An 18,256-nucleotide genomic window follows, 5' to 3' on the forward strand; every position below is an offset into this window, starting at 1 on the left:
TGATGATGATGATGAAAATAATAATATTGTTATTAGTATAATAAAAATAGTAATAGTATAATAATAATAATAATAGTAGTAGTAGTAGTAGAAGTAGTAGTAATATTAGGATAATAATAAAAACAACAACAATAATAGTAGTAATGATAGTAGTAATAGTAGTAGTAATAAAAATAATAATAACAACAAGAATAGTGATAATGATAATAATGATAATAATAGTAGTAGTAATAATAATAAAAGTATAATGATAACAATAATAATAGTAATGGTAGTAGTAGTAATAATAATAATAATATTAATATTAAGAGGAGAAGGAGGAAGAAGAAGAAGAGAGATGGAGAATAATAATAAAAAGTTAATATTTAGCATTGTATTAGTAATAATATTATTAGTTGTAATACTATGTAATTGTAATGATAATGACAATAATATTAACAAAATTGGAAATCAATAATATTATCATTAAATTAGTATTGTTAATAACAATAGTAATATCAACAATAATAATTTTAATATAGTAGTAGTTATAGTGAAACTTCAAACTTTACTAAGCAAAGAATATGAAATTTTAATATTAATCTTTCAAATCACTAAGGTCACTTTCATATGTTGATTGTAGTTTTAAATTATGTTGAATTTAAACTTGATATTCAACTAAGTTCCTAAAAGATTTGAAAAGAAGGAAACAAAACCTCAAAAGTAAGGAAGCTTACTTGTATGAATCCCAAAATTCAAAAAATGCTACAGAAGGATTTTGATCCTCCCATTTTCTTGTTGTAAAGCAACCACACCAAGTCTATTTATAGCCATCTCTCCACCACCTTTCTTCTTCTTCTTCTTATTATTTATTTTTTAACCAACTTACATTTGATACATGTTTAAGCCATCTCTTCACCACCTTGCTACATGGTTTTTTTAATCATTATTACTACTTTAAACTTTCTTCATATTTTAATAGTTTTATTATTATTAAAATCATTTCTTATAACTTTGTTTAAGTGATATCATATTGTCATTATTTTTGTTTCCTAGATATTTTTCTTACTTAGGTATTTGTTTAATTTCCACATCAATATTATGTTTGTTATTTAATGTCCTATGAGATTTATGGGCCAAATTTTAAATTTAGTGGCTTAAATTTAGAATTCGTTTACTAACAACTAAATTTTATGTTGAACCTTAGGTAACATTCGACATTTAATTTCCTATAATGTTTGTGTACAAACTTGGGTTGTTACAGTGATTGCTCGCTGTATTTTTTATTCTTAATGGTGCTTATGATGATGAAAGTAAATGGTGAAGGATGATTATGATGAATGAAGATGAATGAAGATGAATGGGGATTGATCTCTCTCTTGGTATGAAAATAATGTGATGCGTCGGTGATAGATTTGATGTGTGTAAACCTTGTTAGTGCATACAAGTTCTCTTAAGTTAGACCCAAGTATACATCTAACCTAAGTTTCCTGGTAAGTCTAAGATTGAACAAAGGAATTCTAGAGTGTACTAACACAGGGTTTGTTTTTGGATCTAATACGGAGGGCCTGATTAACTAAGGGACATTGGTTATTTACACTAAGCTATCGCTTGCAAGAGAAGATAGGAGTTTTAAGAGGGAAAAAGGGATTCGTGGATGAAATGACTTTAAGTGTAAATGGTATACGTTGATTTCCAAGTAGGAACAACAAGCTTATATGAGCAGAATGAGAATGGAATGGAAATGTATAGATGTTTGTTTACAATCTAAGTGTATTTGCTATGGAATGGAAATGGTACAGGGTTTGTTTTCGGATCTAATGTAGTTCATGCTATGTTCAACATCTCTCGATGCGAATGCAATACACAATCCTATCTCTACGGTGCATGCATTAGTTATAAAGAACAAACAAAAGACATGAACAATTCTATCTCTAAAATTACTTCACGTCTTGACTGATGTGTTCAACAGTTAAACTACTCTCTCGAATGACTTAACCATTATTTCACTTCAATCTATTGATCAGGAAGATTTAAGTAGCAAATTTCATGCACTCATCAAGCCATAATGTTCACAAACACAAACAACTTTGAAACTAAAGAGATGGAGAAGTGAAGAATGGTCGAAAATAAGATTGAATTAAAGACAATAAGTGTCGATACAAAAAATCTTAGTTCAATTGAATGGAATAGTGGATGGAAATGCAAAGTAAAAAGGAAGAAGTCAAGCCACAGAGTTTTATCTCTTGTCCTCTTTGGCTTGTTTTTTATGCTTGCTATAACGAACTTGGTGAAGAAGTTAAAGAATATATCTCTCTCAAGCGTCTCTTTGGCAGCACCTCTTTATCAACGGTGGAAAAATGGTAGTTGTTCCTGTAATGACTCAATCTCCTAGGACTCAAGCTAGGCCGTTACTAAATACATGCATGCATGGAACTTAAAACGACACTTTTTTATGGTGAAATAGATGTCAATTAAATAAGTTAAGTTCAAAAGTCCTTCATTAAATTAAAATATGAAAACAACAATAGGGTATCCATAAATCATAAATGTTAATAAATAAATCTAAAAACAATTCTTAATAGTAAGTTTCAAACATCAAAACTGAAAGTTAAGCAAAACATGAAAAGAAATCTAAATCTCATGAGCGGGAGCATAAAATTGGTCCCAATGGCTCGGTCACCAATTCCGCTTGTCAATCGTCGATGCATCTCTACCCTTACCTGAAACAACAACATGAAAAAGAATGAGTATAAAATACTCAGTAAGTAATCCCATTACTGGGGTCGGGCTAGGCATCTATGTCCTCTAGATGCCTACCTCTAGCGGAACATAAAAACTGTTCTAGTTCTCAAGACACATACATACATAAAAAACTGGTTTCTATCCTACTGTAGTTAAGTATGCCCACTACCTCTGGTGAATCCCGAAGGAAACACAATATCTGGTGAATCTTGAAGGAAACACAATCTGGTAAATCCCAAAGTAAACACAACATCTGATGAATCCCGAAGGAAACACAATTCCTGGTGGGCATCTAACTAATCAGTAAAGACACTATCAGAGTCTCAACATCACAATTATCACAATATGGTTTTATAACATACATATACACCTCAATATCATGGCTATACAACATGCATATACGCCTCAATATCCTCATATCAAATACAACCTCAGTGAATCAAGTATCATCTCTTACTAGCATGCAAGTATCTACGTACACAAATAGATCTTTCAGATTCTCATACAAGAACATATATCGGTCATACTATACTATCCGTTTATCATGCTATTGCTCTCTTCCGACATTCATCTATTATGCTAGCATATATCTAGTGTCTGGCCCCTGGGCAGTTCCAGTAGTAAGATTACTTACCTCGATAATCGATCCAAGTGGCAGTCTTCATAATCAATTTTTGAATTCAATTCCCCAACGAAGCCTGAGCAACAACCACCCTCAAGATTCCAGTCTCCAAAATCTTCCTTCAATCGGACCCTACTTCTAACTTTTAATCCTTTTCTCTAGTAAAATTTTCAATTCACAAAGAATTTAACTCACCTTCTTCCACAATGAAATTAATTTCAAAATTAAATTTGTATGAGATAACCCCCTTCCAAAATGAAATTAATTATTGACATTAATTTCAAATTAAGTTTGTGTGACATTAAAAGTCCAATATCCATAACTTCCCTCCGATTAAACTATTAAATTGAAACACCCCTTCTTCCAAAATGAAATTAATTCCTGCCATTAATTTCCAAATTGAATAATTTCAACGTCAATAATAAAATTCTCGCAATTACAGTTAAGTCTAAAAATTCCAAAAATACCCTCAATTAATAAAAATTACTGAAATTACATAAATAATAAAAATTCGGGGTGTTACATTCTTCTCTCCTTAAAGAACTTTTGTCCTCGAAAGTTCATTCCTGAAAAAGCTCTGGGTACTGGGCCTTCATCCCATCCTCTCACTCCCAGGTAGCCTCCTTGAACTGGTGATTCTGCCACAGGACTTTCACAAATGCAATCTCCCTGAGGTGCAATGTCTTTACCTCTTTGGCGAGAATCTCTACAAGTTTCTCCTCGTAGCTCAAGTTGTCATTCAACTGCAAGGGCTCAAACATAGGATGGGTCTATTACATACTTTCTCAGCATCGAAACATGGAAGATATTATGAACTGAAGAAAGAGATGGAGGCAATGCTAATTGGTAAGCTATGGGGCCAATTCACTCCAAGACCTCGAAAGGCCCAATGAATCTTGGACTCAACTTCCTTTTCTTGCCAAACCTCAGAATACCTTTCATAGATGTCACCTTTAAGAACACTTTATCACCAGTCTCAAATTCCAGGTCCTTACGTCTCACATCGGCATAGCTTTTCTATCTGCTCTGAGCTGATTGCATATGAGCCCTGATCTTCTGTATTGTCCCATTCGTGGTCTACACTAGCTCAGGTCCTAGCAACTTTCTCTCTCCTACTTCATCCCAACAAGCAGAAAACCTGCAACTCTTCTCATATAAGGCCTCCAATGGCGACATTGCTAATACTAGTATGGTGACTATTAATATAAGCAAACTTCATGAGATGAAAATGAGAGTCCCAACTCCTCAAAAACTCCACCCACAAGCACATAACATATTCTCCATTTTTTTGGTTCAAACACTTTATTTGACCACCAATCTGTGGGTGGAAAGCTGTAATAAATTTTGACAGAGTATCCACACCTTCTAGGAGACTAAAAAAAAAATGGATGTAAAATGTGGGTCTTCGTTTGACATAACTGAAACTAGTATCTAAAGAGGTGTGCCAATCCCCTTCCATATATAACTATGAAACTTAAGATGCTGAAAACCAACAATATTTTAACACGTTCAAGCTAAGAACTATGAAAACTGTCGTGAGCTTAAGAAAGTCTTATCCACTAAAAACATATATCTGAGCTTACCATTCTGTCATAGGGAAAACTTCATATATGTATTGGAGAAATTGGTCATACTATATAATGCGTCATCTGAAGATACGTACCAAAACAAATCTGCTCAACTGAATACTGCTTCTGCTTTAGAAGCGCCGACTGTGATGTCTCTGTTAGGGTCTACATGTATGAGAATAACTCTGTCTAATTAGGTCTCACATTCATGAGAAACTCATCATGAGGCTCTATACTATCATGGGCTATAAAACTTGCTTGAGCCAATCCTCATATTATCCTTTAACCTTAAACAATCATATATCATTACTTAGACCCTGCTGCGGATGAGTCTAAAATGCCCTTTGAAAATGAGGTTTTGAAGTTCCTAGATGCTAAAGTATCAATCAATTGATAACACATTTTCATAACCTTGTAATAACCGTAATTGATCCCTGAAGTTAGTTTTTATGATAAAACTTTCTTGATTCATAAGTCATAGCTTGAATTACTCGTACTCCCTAGAGCTAGTTAATTCATTGCCCATGCAAGGGAAAACATACTATCTTGTACTGCTCCAAACCCACCTATATCAACTTCTTGTTATCAACTCAACTTTATTACAAGTCTATCCCTTATGCCAATGGTGATATTGGAAGATCCAACTTACTTACTTTTGTGCATATACAACTTTTGTCTACCTCAAGCTAGATTAAGTTATTTTTTCAATCAAATTGATGGTCTTTCTAGTTCATGTTTCGAACTTGAACACTACGTCAAAATCCCTTAAATCTTACTGATGCCCTCAATGGCTTACCTCTTAACTAATGAAACCTCAACATACCATGTCAATAGTTCTTGAACATCTACTATTATTGGTAACTCCATTTTAGCTTATCCCTTCTCAACCTTTTATTTCGGTAATAGATTCTTGTGTTAAAATAAAGTTCCATACCGATCACCTATGTAAGCTATCTTTCCATTCAACTCATATTCTCCTAAAGTTCCACATGATAATGAGATATTTTTCTTTTATACCAAAACAAAATTCTTGTAACCCCTCATATCATGCCTCCAAACCATATTTAATTAGGAGTTTTAAAACACATTAAATTCCTCTCTCTTTCCAAAAAAGTGAACTTTCTTAGATACTTTTCTCTCTTTCACACTTATCTTTGGTAAAACCACTAAATTCAAGACACCTTTTTTTCCCCCTTTTTCTCACTTTCCAAGTGGAACATAATCTCTTTACTAAATTATATTCTATTAAACTCTGCCATAAATCTGATCTCTCTTACTAAGAATTTCCATCTTGTAGAATTCTTATTTGCCAATTTGCATACTTTTAAACTCCAAAAGACTTTTCTTTCTTCAAATTTGCCCAACTTGGATCTCCTCAACACAATAAGGCTCTGGGTTTAGTCTAGGTATACGAAAATAATCCTTCAACCTAAACCAATAATACCTTGCTTTATCCCCCCTTTAAGTTCAAGGTCATGTCTAACTATTTTAGCTTCCTTTAATGACATCAACTTTGCTAGATATTCCAAAAGAATTCTTCATATCATTACACATACTTTACCTAGTCCATCAAGTTTTAGTATTACCCAAATGATTATGACTTATGAATAATTTCTAAAATTCTTCTTGAAATGTTGGGATTTTAATATCTCAAAACCTTTTATAAATCTATGGTCTCTTCTTCTTTTCCTCCTTATTCATAAAACAACTTTTAACCTTATACTTGAGTACTGGCCTGTGTATTTATACTACCATTGATTGCACTATCCAACACAAAACATAACACTAGTCCTTGATCAAATCTTGTCTCGACAATTTTATTCCTTGGCTTAAACATTTAAATACATTCAGTCCTAAATTGCCATAACTCTACATAGTTTTATCAACCTTTAACATCTCTGAACTGAGGTATATATTTGTTCGTTTCTAACATAATTTCCATGAGATAAACTAGTGCCAAGTGACCTCATAACTTACTCTATTTTATTTTTCTCCTTTTGTAGTATCGTACCTGATAATCCTCTTATAATAACTTCTAACGAGTCGCTGACCTAGCATTAGAGCATAACTGGTGCATTTAAGCAAAACAAATATTTTAATGCACACTATCATAATACTTTTAATTAATAAGACATACCTGGTGATGACGAGGAATCCGTTCATGGACCATAGGGACAATCTGGACTTACATAGTAAGTCAATCTACAGAACCCCCAAAACATGGGTTCTGATACCAACTGTAACGACCCGACCCCTAGGACTCAAGCTAGGCCGTTACTAAATACATGCATGCATGAAACTTAAAACGACACCTTTTTATGGTGAAATAAATGTCAAATAAATAAGGCAAGTTCAAAAGCCCTTCATTAAATTCAAATATTAAAAACAACAATAGGGTACCCATAAATCATAAATGTTAATAAATAAGTCGGAAAACAATTCTTAATAGTAAATTTCAAACATCAAAATTGAAAGTTAAGCAAAACATGAAAAGAAATCTAAATCTCATGAGTGGAAGCATAAAACTAGTCCCAGTGGCTCAACACGAATTTCGCTTGTCAATCGTCGGTGCATTTCTACCCTTACCTGAAACAACAACATGATAAAGAATGAGTATAAAATACTTAGTAAGTAACCCCACTACTGGGGTCGGGCTAGACATCTATGTCCTCTAGATGCCTACCTCTAGCGGAACATAAAATCTGTTCTAGTCCTCATGGGACACATACATACATGAAAAACTGGTTTCTATCCTACTATAGTTAAGAATGCCCACTATCTCTGGTGAATCCTGAAGGAACACAACCCTGGTGAATCCCGAAGGAAACACAACCCTGGTGAATCCCGAAGGAAACAAACCCCTGGTGAATCCTGAAGGAAATGAAACTCTGGTGAATCTCGAAGGAAACACAACTCTAGTGAATCTCAAAGGAAACACAATATCTTGGTGAACCCCGAAGAAAACACAATCTGGTGAATCCCAAAGGAAACATAATATCTGGTGAATCTTGAAGGAAACACAATCTGGTGAATCCCGAAGTAAACACAATATCTGGTAATCCCGAAGGAAACACAATTCCTGGTGGCATCTATACTAACCCAATAAAGACACTATCTGTCCACCCCGCCCCAAATCACCCTCTTAGCCATAGAGAAGGGCGTGACTATAGCAGTTATCAACCCTTAGGCTGACACTTATTGCCTAAAAACTCTTGAGGAATAACTTTGATACTAAATAAAATTATATGCAACGGACGGCTGTAGGCCCCAATTTATTAACTTAGAAACTTAATATGTTTAGAGTATTTATAACATTAGATTTACAAGTCCCAAAACCCATAAACCCTAGTCCCATTATGAACAATAGTAACATGTGGACAATATTAACAGTAACCACCTAGCAAACGGTTACAAGTCTTTTGTCCTTTAGTGGCAGAACAGATACTGAGCTATCTTTAGAGGATTTGACCGTTACCTGTGGGGGGGGGGGGGGGAACAAAAAAATTTGAAAATGGGGTGAGCTTACGCCCAGTGAGTGACTGAGAAAACATAGTAAATTCTCATGCATGATTTCAATAATGATTTCTTAATTGAAACATAAACTTTTACAGTACTTGTACTGCAGCATAAACGTTTTCCAAGCGTAAAACATGTAAAGTTGTTTTAAACATAAAACAATAAAAGCATTTCTCAAATCAAAGTACTTTATAATTGGTAAAATAATCCCAACACCAACTGTTAGTCCAGAGAGAACCCTTTTGCTCAATCTCTGACTTTATTAACCTGTAGCCACATTAGGTACTACTGCTTAGATACCTTCTCCTTGTACTTCAGTATCGAGCTACTTGGATACCTTCTCCAACATACTTCAGTATCCCGTTGGCTTGGTACCTTCTCAAACGTACTTCAGTACCAATAGATACCTTCTCCTTGTACTTCAGTATCTAGTTTGGTGGATGCCTTCTCCTTGTACTTCGGCATCGCATTTTACCAAAATTATTTATAAACAACTTTTCTCTTTAAAGCATGTACAGTATAACACATATACAACATGGATTTAAAGATGGTAACACATGCTGGATAAAATCAACATATGTAAATAGTTTTTCAACAATAGGCATGCGTTCACAACACAAATCAGATCTTGCTTGGAAACCACTTTATAAAACTAGTAGGCATGAGAATTATTTTCGCAAACATGCTTTCTATAAATGTTGTAACCCAAAACAACTTAAAAACATTTTAGTTCGAAAACATTTTAGCCACTCACCTTGAATTCTTAGGAGCTTTTCACTCTAGTAGCTCCTCGGGTCCCTTTTTCATCTAGATTCAACTTAAAACTTAGATTACTTATGGTTCCAAACTTATTTTGAAATACTTCCTTCTACAAACTTATTTTAAAATGTCTCAGGAATCTTACCCTAAACTTTTAGCTCAGAATTCCTCGTGGTTTGGCCGAAATCTTAAAATCTTCAAGACTGGCCCAGACTGATCTGACAGTCTGACCCTTCTGCCTTCTTCTCAACCTCCAGCCCAGTTCCTTTGAGCCTTTTCCTCCGGCAGCCTATTCTGAACACTAAACTTCCAGAGCTTTTAGATGGCTTTGGAATCACTTCAAATGCACGAGTAGATTGGAAGATTTCTCGTCCAAAGTTGACACATGCCTCTGAACCCTCACTACCCTCTACTTTCTCTACGAAATTTATGATTTTTGTGTGATTTGAAAATGAAATCCCAACTCCCTATTTATAGGCATTCAAATTGCTCGTGGGATTGACATCACCTACTTGGCTGCATGGCCAAATGTTTAATCCCTGTCTCTTATACACATCTAGATGTGTATAAGAGACAGATGCATAGGCGACGCGTGGGCGTGACGTTTGAATCGGTCAAAGTAAGGCTAATGCATAGGCGCTCTCGCTCTTTCCGCTCTCGGTAGTGTCGCTCTCTCCACTCTCGGCAGTGTCGCTCTCTCCTACTTTTTCGCTCAAAATCTCGCTCTCTTCAAGTTTCTCTCCAACCTTCTCTCCTAGTTTCTCTTCAATCTCGGCAGTGTCACTCTCTCTAACTTTCTCTCCCATTTTCTCTCCAACTTTTCTCTCCACTCTCGCTCTCTCCAACTTTCTCTCCAATCTCGCTCTCTCCAACTTTCTCGCTCAAACTCTCGCTCTTTCCCATTCTCTCGCTCAAACTGCTCTCTCCAATCTCGCTCTCTCCCATTATCTCACTGGTCTTGTTCTCTCCATTCTCGCTTTCTCCTAGTTTCTCTCCAACTTTGTGATACTTTTACACGAATTTTAAAATTTTTCCAAAGTAATTTCCCATATTTTTCGCATTTCACATAAATTCCATATTTTTCTCAGTCCTTCAGCCACGCACTTCACCTAATTTCTCCATACTTAGCTGGATTTTTCCAAAATTTCCTAAACTCAATTTCCATATTTTTCTTTTTCAAATCCCCATTCCTTCTTCACCATTCCACACTAACTTTCTCATCAACCTACTTATTATTCAAATTTCATTACAATTTTACCAATTAAAGCTCAACTTAAATTATTCAAGAAAAATCTACTTAACAATTAGAAATTTCCTTCCCCTTAACTTAGGATTTAACTTTCACTTAGTTAATTGATTTTATCACTTGCTTAAGTAAGGAAAATAGAGATTCGAGTTTCACACTATCACAGTCTCAACATCACAATGATCACAATATTGTTTTATAACATACATATACACCTCAACATCATGGCTATAGAACATGCATATACGCCTCAATATCCTCATATCAAATACAACCTCAGTGAATCAAGTATCATCTCTTACTAGCATGCAAGTATCTACATACATAAATAGATCTTTCAGATTCTCTTACAAGAACATATATCGGTCATACTATACTATCTGTTTATCATGCTATCGTTCTCTTCTGACATTCATATATTATGCTAGCATATATCTAGTGTCTGGCCCGTGGGCAGTTCCAGTAGTAAGATTACTTACCTGATACTAGATTCAGATATCGATCCAAGCGACAGTCTTCAATAATCAATCTTTGAATTCAATTCCCCAATGAAGCTGAGCAACAACCACCCTCAAGATTCCAATCTCCAAAATCTTCCTTCAATCAGACCATGCTTCTAACTTTTAATCCTTTTTTCTCGTAAAATTTTCAATTCACAAAGAATTTAACCCACCCCCTTCCACAATGAAATTAATTCTTGACATTAATTTCAAATTAAATTTTTGTGACATAACCCCCTTCTAAAATGAAATTAATTATTGACATTAATTTCAAATTAAACTTGTGTGACATTAAAAGTCCAATTTCCATAACTTCCCTCCGATTAAACCATTAAATTGAAACACCTCTTCCTTTCAAAATGAAATTAATTCATGCCATTAATTTCCAAATTGAATAATTTCAACGTCAATAATTATTTTTGCGCAATTACAGTTAAGTCCAAAAATTTCAAAAATGCTCTCAATTAATAAAAATGACTGAAATTACATAAATAATAAAAATTCGGGGTGTTATAATCCCTCATACTTCTTGCTTGCTAACGGTAGAGGTGAAAAAGTTCTAACTAAGGGCTGTCTGATCTCTAAATTCTGACTGTCTAATTCTTCTTCTTGCAAGTGACTTCTCCTTATATAGGCAACCTCTCAGAAACTTGGTGATGTGATTGCATTAAATTTCATACCCTGAGATAGCCGTCTACCACACCGATTCAATTAGACATCATCAATCATATGCCCATGCCTTCAAGTTGTGATTTGACGCAAAATGTATGAGCCAAATGAATCCTTCATGTGTCGAGTAGTCTCGGATGCATACCCCTTGTGTTAGCCTCATCTGCAACACTAATTCCTAATTATTCCAACTTTGAGAGAACAATTTCTACAAGTTATCACCGATCATTTTGTTCTTATGATCCCTGATAATCTAGATCCCAAAAACAAATTATCTCTCACCCAAATCTTTCATTTGGAATTGGGCAACTAGCCATTTCTTTACATCTTTCAGTAGACCTACATCATTCCCAATGAGTAGGATATCATCCACATACAATACTAAGAAAGTTACTGAACTTACTGAACTATTGATGATCTTCTTGTAGATACGAGGTGAAGGAATTGTGAAGTCCACTGTGGAAGCGCAGAACATTCCCAAAATTTTAATTTCACGGAATGATAAAACTCAAAATTCAAATTATGCATTTTAACAAAAATTACAACATGCTTTTAAAAGAAAACAGAGAAGAAAATTCGGGTTGGAAAATAAATTGCCCTTGAAGAACAAAAATCTTCACGAGTTCCCTCGAACCAATCACGAACATTTCGATGAGGACACTACCAAGCGAAGCCTTCTGTCTTCTCTTTTGGGTAGAGAATTGGCAAAAGGTGTGGGTTCTGCTTCTTTTGAAGAGGGAGAGAATTTTTTAGAGGGAAGGAAATTTTTTGGAAAAAATTGCGTTGGGGAATAAAACTCACACATAAACCTTCTAACTGTGTTCTCTTTTGTAAAGAAGATGAAAAACATCAAAACCCCCAACTCCCCTTTCCATGATCGATTGAGGAGAGAATTAAGGGAGGAAGTTACAACTCCCTCTTTAGATTTTAAATTAAAATTAAAACTAATTTAATTTAATAAATAAAACATATATATAATAACTAATTTATTATATATAAAAAATTATATGTAAATATATCAAATATAATATAATCTATAGTTTTAATTATCTCAATCAATCATGATATTTAATATAAATCAAATCTATATTAAATTTAATTATATGAATCCAATTCATATAATTAATATTTGAATCATTTATTCCAAATATTTATTTCCTCTGAAAATAAACTTTATATTATAATGTATCAAATACATTATATTAATTATATCACATATAATTAATTTAAATTAATTATATCATATATAATTAATTCCCTGATTAATCCAAAAATAATTCTCAGTAATCGCAGTTGAGCTATAGAGGGGACCCTATGAACTTTAGATTGAAGCTCCAATTGCACTTGAATAATTAATTAAACTTCTTTAATTAAATTACTCAACATCCATTAATTGTCGGTCACTCCACTAAAGACAGACAGTTGCACTCTTCGCAATACATAAATATTTTTGTGTCCATTGGATATAACCAATCAACAGTACGATGACTTTTCACAAATTGCTCGTAAGTACAGTTGGGTCAAAATTACCATTTTTCCCCTTTAGTTACATCTAACTCCTTAAGTACCACTGATCCCTCTAATGAACAATAAGTCATAGTCCAACTATGACCAAACCCCTCTTCGGCCAAGAGAGGGTGTGGCGCCACATTGTTCAAGCTTTGGAATCAGCCCGTAACAGATCAATTTATCTGCTTACCCTGACATTAGGTTATGAGTGAATTTCATCTTGTGTAGCTGTGTTCCCAACTCCTCAATCAAACGAATCCCCAAAATGGTAGGCGTATCGAGTCGGCGATTTGGCCACTATCACCCATACAAATCAAAGGACTGCCTTCATAGATAGAAGTTCACAACTCACTCAGGATTAAGGTCATGTCACATATAGTCATCTTGGTGAAATGTAAGTCTCTACTATTAATGGCATTATATAAAGAGACTATTCATTTCGTGGTCCAGACTTATACAAACCCTTTTCTATAGAACACCTCCAACCACAAGTCTCTACATGAATGATCAGGATCAGATCATTTATAGCACTTTACAATAATTGTAACATCTACAAAGCGGGTCATGTTTGTAGTGTCACCATGATAAGGAATCCATCCTTATCCATCTACTATAGACTATTTAGGTTACCACTTAAACATGATCCCCCTGTGTGTCTCTACATACATGTTTAAGTTACATAAGATAACCTTGGATGTTAGTTTATTATTTTTATGGGTTAATGCTACTCAATGTCAAATAAAATATCACATTTTTTATTAAATAAATAAATCGTTTGTAGATTACAACTACAAACTACAAAACCCACGAGATTTAGGGCATCAACCCTAACAATCTCCCACTTGTCCTAAATCTAGTGGGGTGTACATCATTAAAGTCACACTAATATGAAAGTACACAAAACAGTAAACTACGGTGTAATACGCACCTAATACAAAATCTCCCACTTGCCCTAGACTAGATGTGGCCTGTCCCGTAAACCCATACTCTACAGGTGGCCCTTAAACACCTTAGCTGTGTGGACCTTTATAAATGGATCAACAACGTTATGCTTCAAAGCTATTTGTGTGACGATCATGTCCCCTCGATGCACAATCTCCCGAATGAGATGATACTTTCGCTCTATGTGCTTCCCGCGCTTGTGACTTCTAGGCTTTCAGGAATTAGCCATAGTAACACTATTATCACAATAAATGGTAATAGGTTTAGACATGTTTGGAACCACTTCCAGATCAATCAGGAACTTCTTGAGCCACATAGCTGATGCATTGTGAATATGATGAAATAATGATGTAGATTGCGATGGTGGTGTATGCGTTGTGCATGCAAGTTTTCCTAGCAAGACCCAAGTATAAATCTTACTAGGTTTCCTGGTAAGCCTAGGGTCGAACACAGGGACTATGGAGACAATATGCTACGGTGATTTTAGATTTCTTTGCAGTGACAAATAAAACAATGCTTTGGTTGGTATGTTTGTTTAATGTATAGGTTTTATGCGGCAGAATTGAGAAAAGAGTCGATAACAAAGAAAGTACAATGAGTATGCGGGGGAACGGTTTGAGAAGGGATTTAGCTAACACTTCCTAAGATTGTGTTCATGTTATGCGATCATGCTATATACATACAACAACAAGTCATCTCTCAATGCAAATTCTATAGCTCCTAGTTTTAGGACGCATGCAATGTATACGATGATGTCTATTGGACTTTTGTCTAAGCCTCTACTCTTGTCTATGTGATGATGAATGACACACACATACACAAGGTGACCGCATACTACCATAACCTATTTCTAGGGTGCATGGATGCATATTAGCAAATAGAACTTATCTCTAAGCCTCTATCTCTTGCTTATGCGGTTCTAATCTTGCTTTCTCAAGTCTAGATTCTAACCTAGCTCTCTCAAGTCTAGGTTCTTTCTTTAGACTCTATCTCGAGTAGCTCTAAAGGGGTGGAAGACGCATACATAAGACAAGATGATCGCATACAATGAAGATCTTAAGTCATGCTAGCTAAATGCTTCTCAACCCATTCGGAGGTTTAGTTACTCATGTGTAATGTAAAGAGAGTGAACAAATGTAGAGATGTAAGTTCCATTCTATAAATGAAATCAAAATACAGAGTGACAATGGGAACTAAGGATAGGGGGTCTGGTAGCAATTTCTTGCTTCCCAAGGCTTTTACACTGTTTTTCTCCACTCTGCTTAAAAGAATAATCTTGCTTTTGCAAGAGTCGGCCCTCTCTCCGTTCTCAACGTTTTCGGGCACTCTCTCGAGATGACCAAGAACTATCTTCCGACGTCTTCTCTCTTCTCTCGCCTCTGCCTTCTAATTGTAAAAAAACTATGAACAAAGGCTAACTATCTTCCGTATGGTGAACTCTTTATATAGCTAACCTAGAAGGGAACCAAACTCCTTTAACGAAGGTGGCCTTCGGTATTTATAGATCTTCAGGGTGAAGAGCTTTTTTCTCTCAAATGATTGCACTGATGGGATGCCATTAATTCTTTGTCTGATGCACCGATTAATTATCACCAAAAAGTTGAGTGTACTTGCTACAGTGTGTCGTTAATGGTTTTTCAACTAAATTCGGATTCAACTGTCATCAGCTTTCTGTCCCATCGTGATTTATTAAGCTTTCACCTTGATGCAACGGCTCTATGCGGCCACCTTCTTGAGCAGATCTTCGCGAATGCATACGATCGCATAGCCTTGCGGTTGCAATCTTTTAATGCACTCGGATGCTGAATTCCTTGGATCACAACTCTGCCTTGTGCCAACGCATTTTCTTGCACAAAATACCAAAATTAGCTGCTTTAATGTGATGGACGCATGTGATCGCAATGTTCTAAACTTAATGCTTTTGGACATGATTTTATATATTTTTACAGTTGCAATCCTACATTGTTTTATATCTTTGCGCTGTAATAACGTGCATTTTTGCCCGTTATTACACCTCCAAATTTAAAACAATGCTTGCCTTCAAGCATAAACTAAGGATTTTCTCTAGAAAGTCAGCCGCCTTTTTCTTTCCTAGATTTCTCGAGGTGCCTTATTCAAATCCTATTACCAAAATCTCCTTAATTCCTATCCAGGTCTGTTCTTAAAATATTTCTAAAATTTAGGGACTGCAAGTTTAACCTTCAAAAAGACTTTATTTGTTTCTAGGGCATCACATGATTTATTTCATAAAAAAAACTTTTTCAACTGGGGTGTTTTCAAATGATTTTTATCCTTGCGTAGTTTAGATAATTTTTCTATGACCTTGCACTGATCCAAGTGCCTAGCCTTCGTTTTGGCTTGCCCCCACGTGTGTCATGCAAGCATCCAACTACGAGCAAGGTGCTCTTTTTCAGTCTAAACTCATGCCCATTTGGCAGTGGAGTTGCGATCATTTTATTTATGCATTGATCATGATTCCTACCTTCGTTTTGGCTTGCCCCCATGGGTGTCATGCGGACATCCAACTACGAGTAGGATCCGATCGCAACATTATGACTTTTTTTTAGAATGCCTAAAATAGCAAGGTTGAAAATAAATACCGCACCCCCAAATTTAAATGCAGCAATGGCCTCATTGTTGAAAGATTGAAAGAATTCATGCGATGCTCTTAGGAGGTTTCATAAAAGTCAGTTTGAAAGAAAGCTGGTGGACCACTAACTTATAAAAATATTTCATGGATTGTCTGTCCTAAAATTAAGTTGACTCTAGTGCATGTGATGAAAAATAGAGGCATGCGTTTCATCATTGAAATCATAATTGGTAGAGAAAAACAATGCGGTGATTTACTAAAGTAATCAATGTTTAATGATTGCGTTGACTAAAGAGGATGCGATGATAAAATTATCAAACTTAAAATGAGATGCGAGAGTGCAAAATTGGGAATAAACAAAGTCAAGGAAAGATACAAACCCCAAATTTGCTCTATCGCTCGCATTATTTATGATCGCAATGTTCTTTGTGGCGAGCCGATTTCTTCGATTGCGGTGGCTGAATAAACTAGTCGCGTCTTTTGGTTATCGTGTAGCTTCCCCGCAATCGTTCACCATGGTCGTTGCAAAAAAACATCGAGAGGGTCAAATAAAAGACAGAGTTAGCAATTTTTTTTTTAGAGTAAAGAAAAAGGCGTTAAAGGATATAGAAATGATAATAGATATAAAGAGGTAGAATTGAGTTCATGAATTGAAGAGTTCAAAGGATACTTCACAAAAATTACGTCCCTGATGAATTTGAATCGCATGATTATGCAGGGACTGTCCACTTCTCCTTTAGTAGGAATTCCTCAGGTACACGGAGGTGTTCTCGCGATGCAAGTCTTCTTTATGGTATATTTTGACTCTTTGCCCGTTGACTTTGAATGTGTTGGTCCTGTCCTCATTGGATAACTCAATCACGCCATGCGGGAATACCTCTTTGATTATAAAGAGTCCAGACCAGTGTGACTTTAATTTACCGAGAAAGAGTGGTAGCCGCAAATTGAATAATAAGACCTTTTGTCTGACTTGGAGATTCTTCTCGCATAATTGTTTGTCATGCCAACGTTTTGCGCGCTCCTTGTAGATTTTGGCATTCTCGTATGCATGAGTTCTCCATTCATCAAGCTCGACCAGCTGAAGTTTCCTTGCTTCCCCTGCAGCCTTTAAGTCAAAATTGAGTTTTCACTACCACAGTGCTTTATGCTCCAGCTCAAGTGGTAAATGACATGCCTTTCCGAACACCAGTGCATACGGGGACATGCCTATAGGTGTCTTAGTGCTGTCCTATATGCTCACACAGGCATCGTCCAGCTTCATTGCCAATCTTTTCGTGAAGGTTTTACCACATTCTCTAATATCAGCTTGATTTCCCCCTATTGGACACTTCAGCTTGACCATTTGTTTGTGGATGGTATGCGGTGGCCACCTTATGAAGGATATTATATTTGGGCAGCAATTTGTTGATGATGTGATTGACAAAGTGAGAGCCTTCATCACTTATTATTGCACATGGAGTGCCAAAACAAGTGAAAATATTCTTCCTCAAGAACTTGAAGACTACCGCCGCATCGCTTGCGACGCACGATACTGCTTCTACCCATTTAGAAACATAGTCGACTGCTAATAGAATGTATTTGTGACCATTTGATGGTGGAAATGGTCCCATG

The sequence above is a fragment of the Benincasa hispida genome, unplaced genomic scaffold, assembly GCF_009727055.1.
Source record: "Benincasa hispida cultivar B227 unplaced genomic scaffold, ASM972705v1 Contig384, whole genome shotgun sequence".
NCBI lineage: Eukaryota > Viridiplantae > Streptophyta > Magnoliopsida > Cucurbitales > Cucurbitaceae > Benincasa > Benincasa hispida.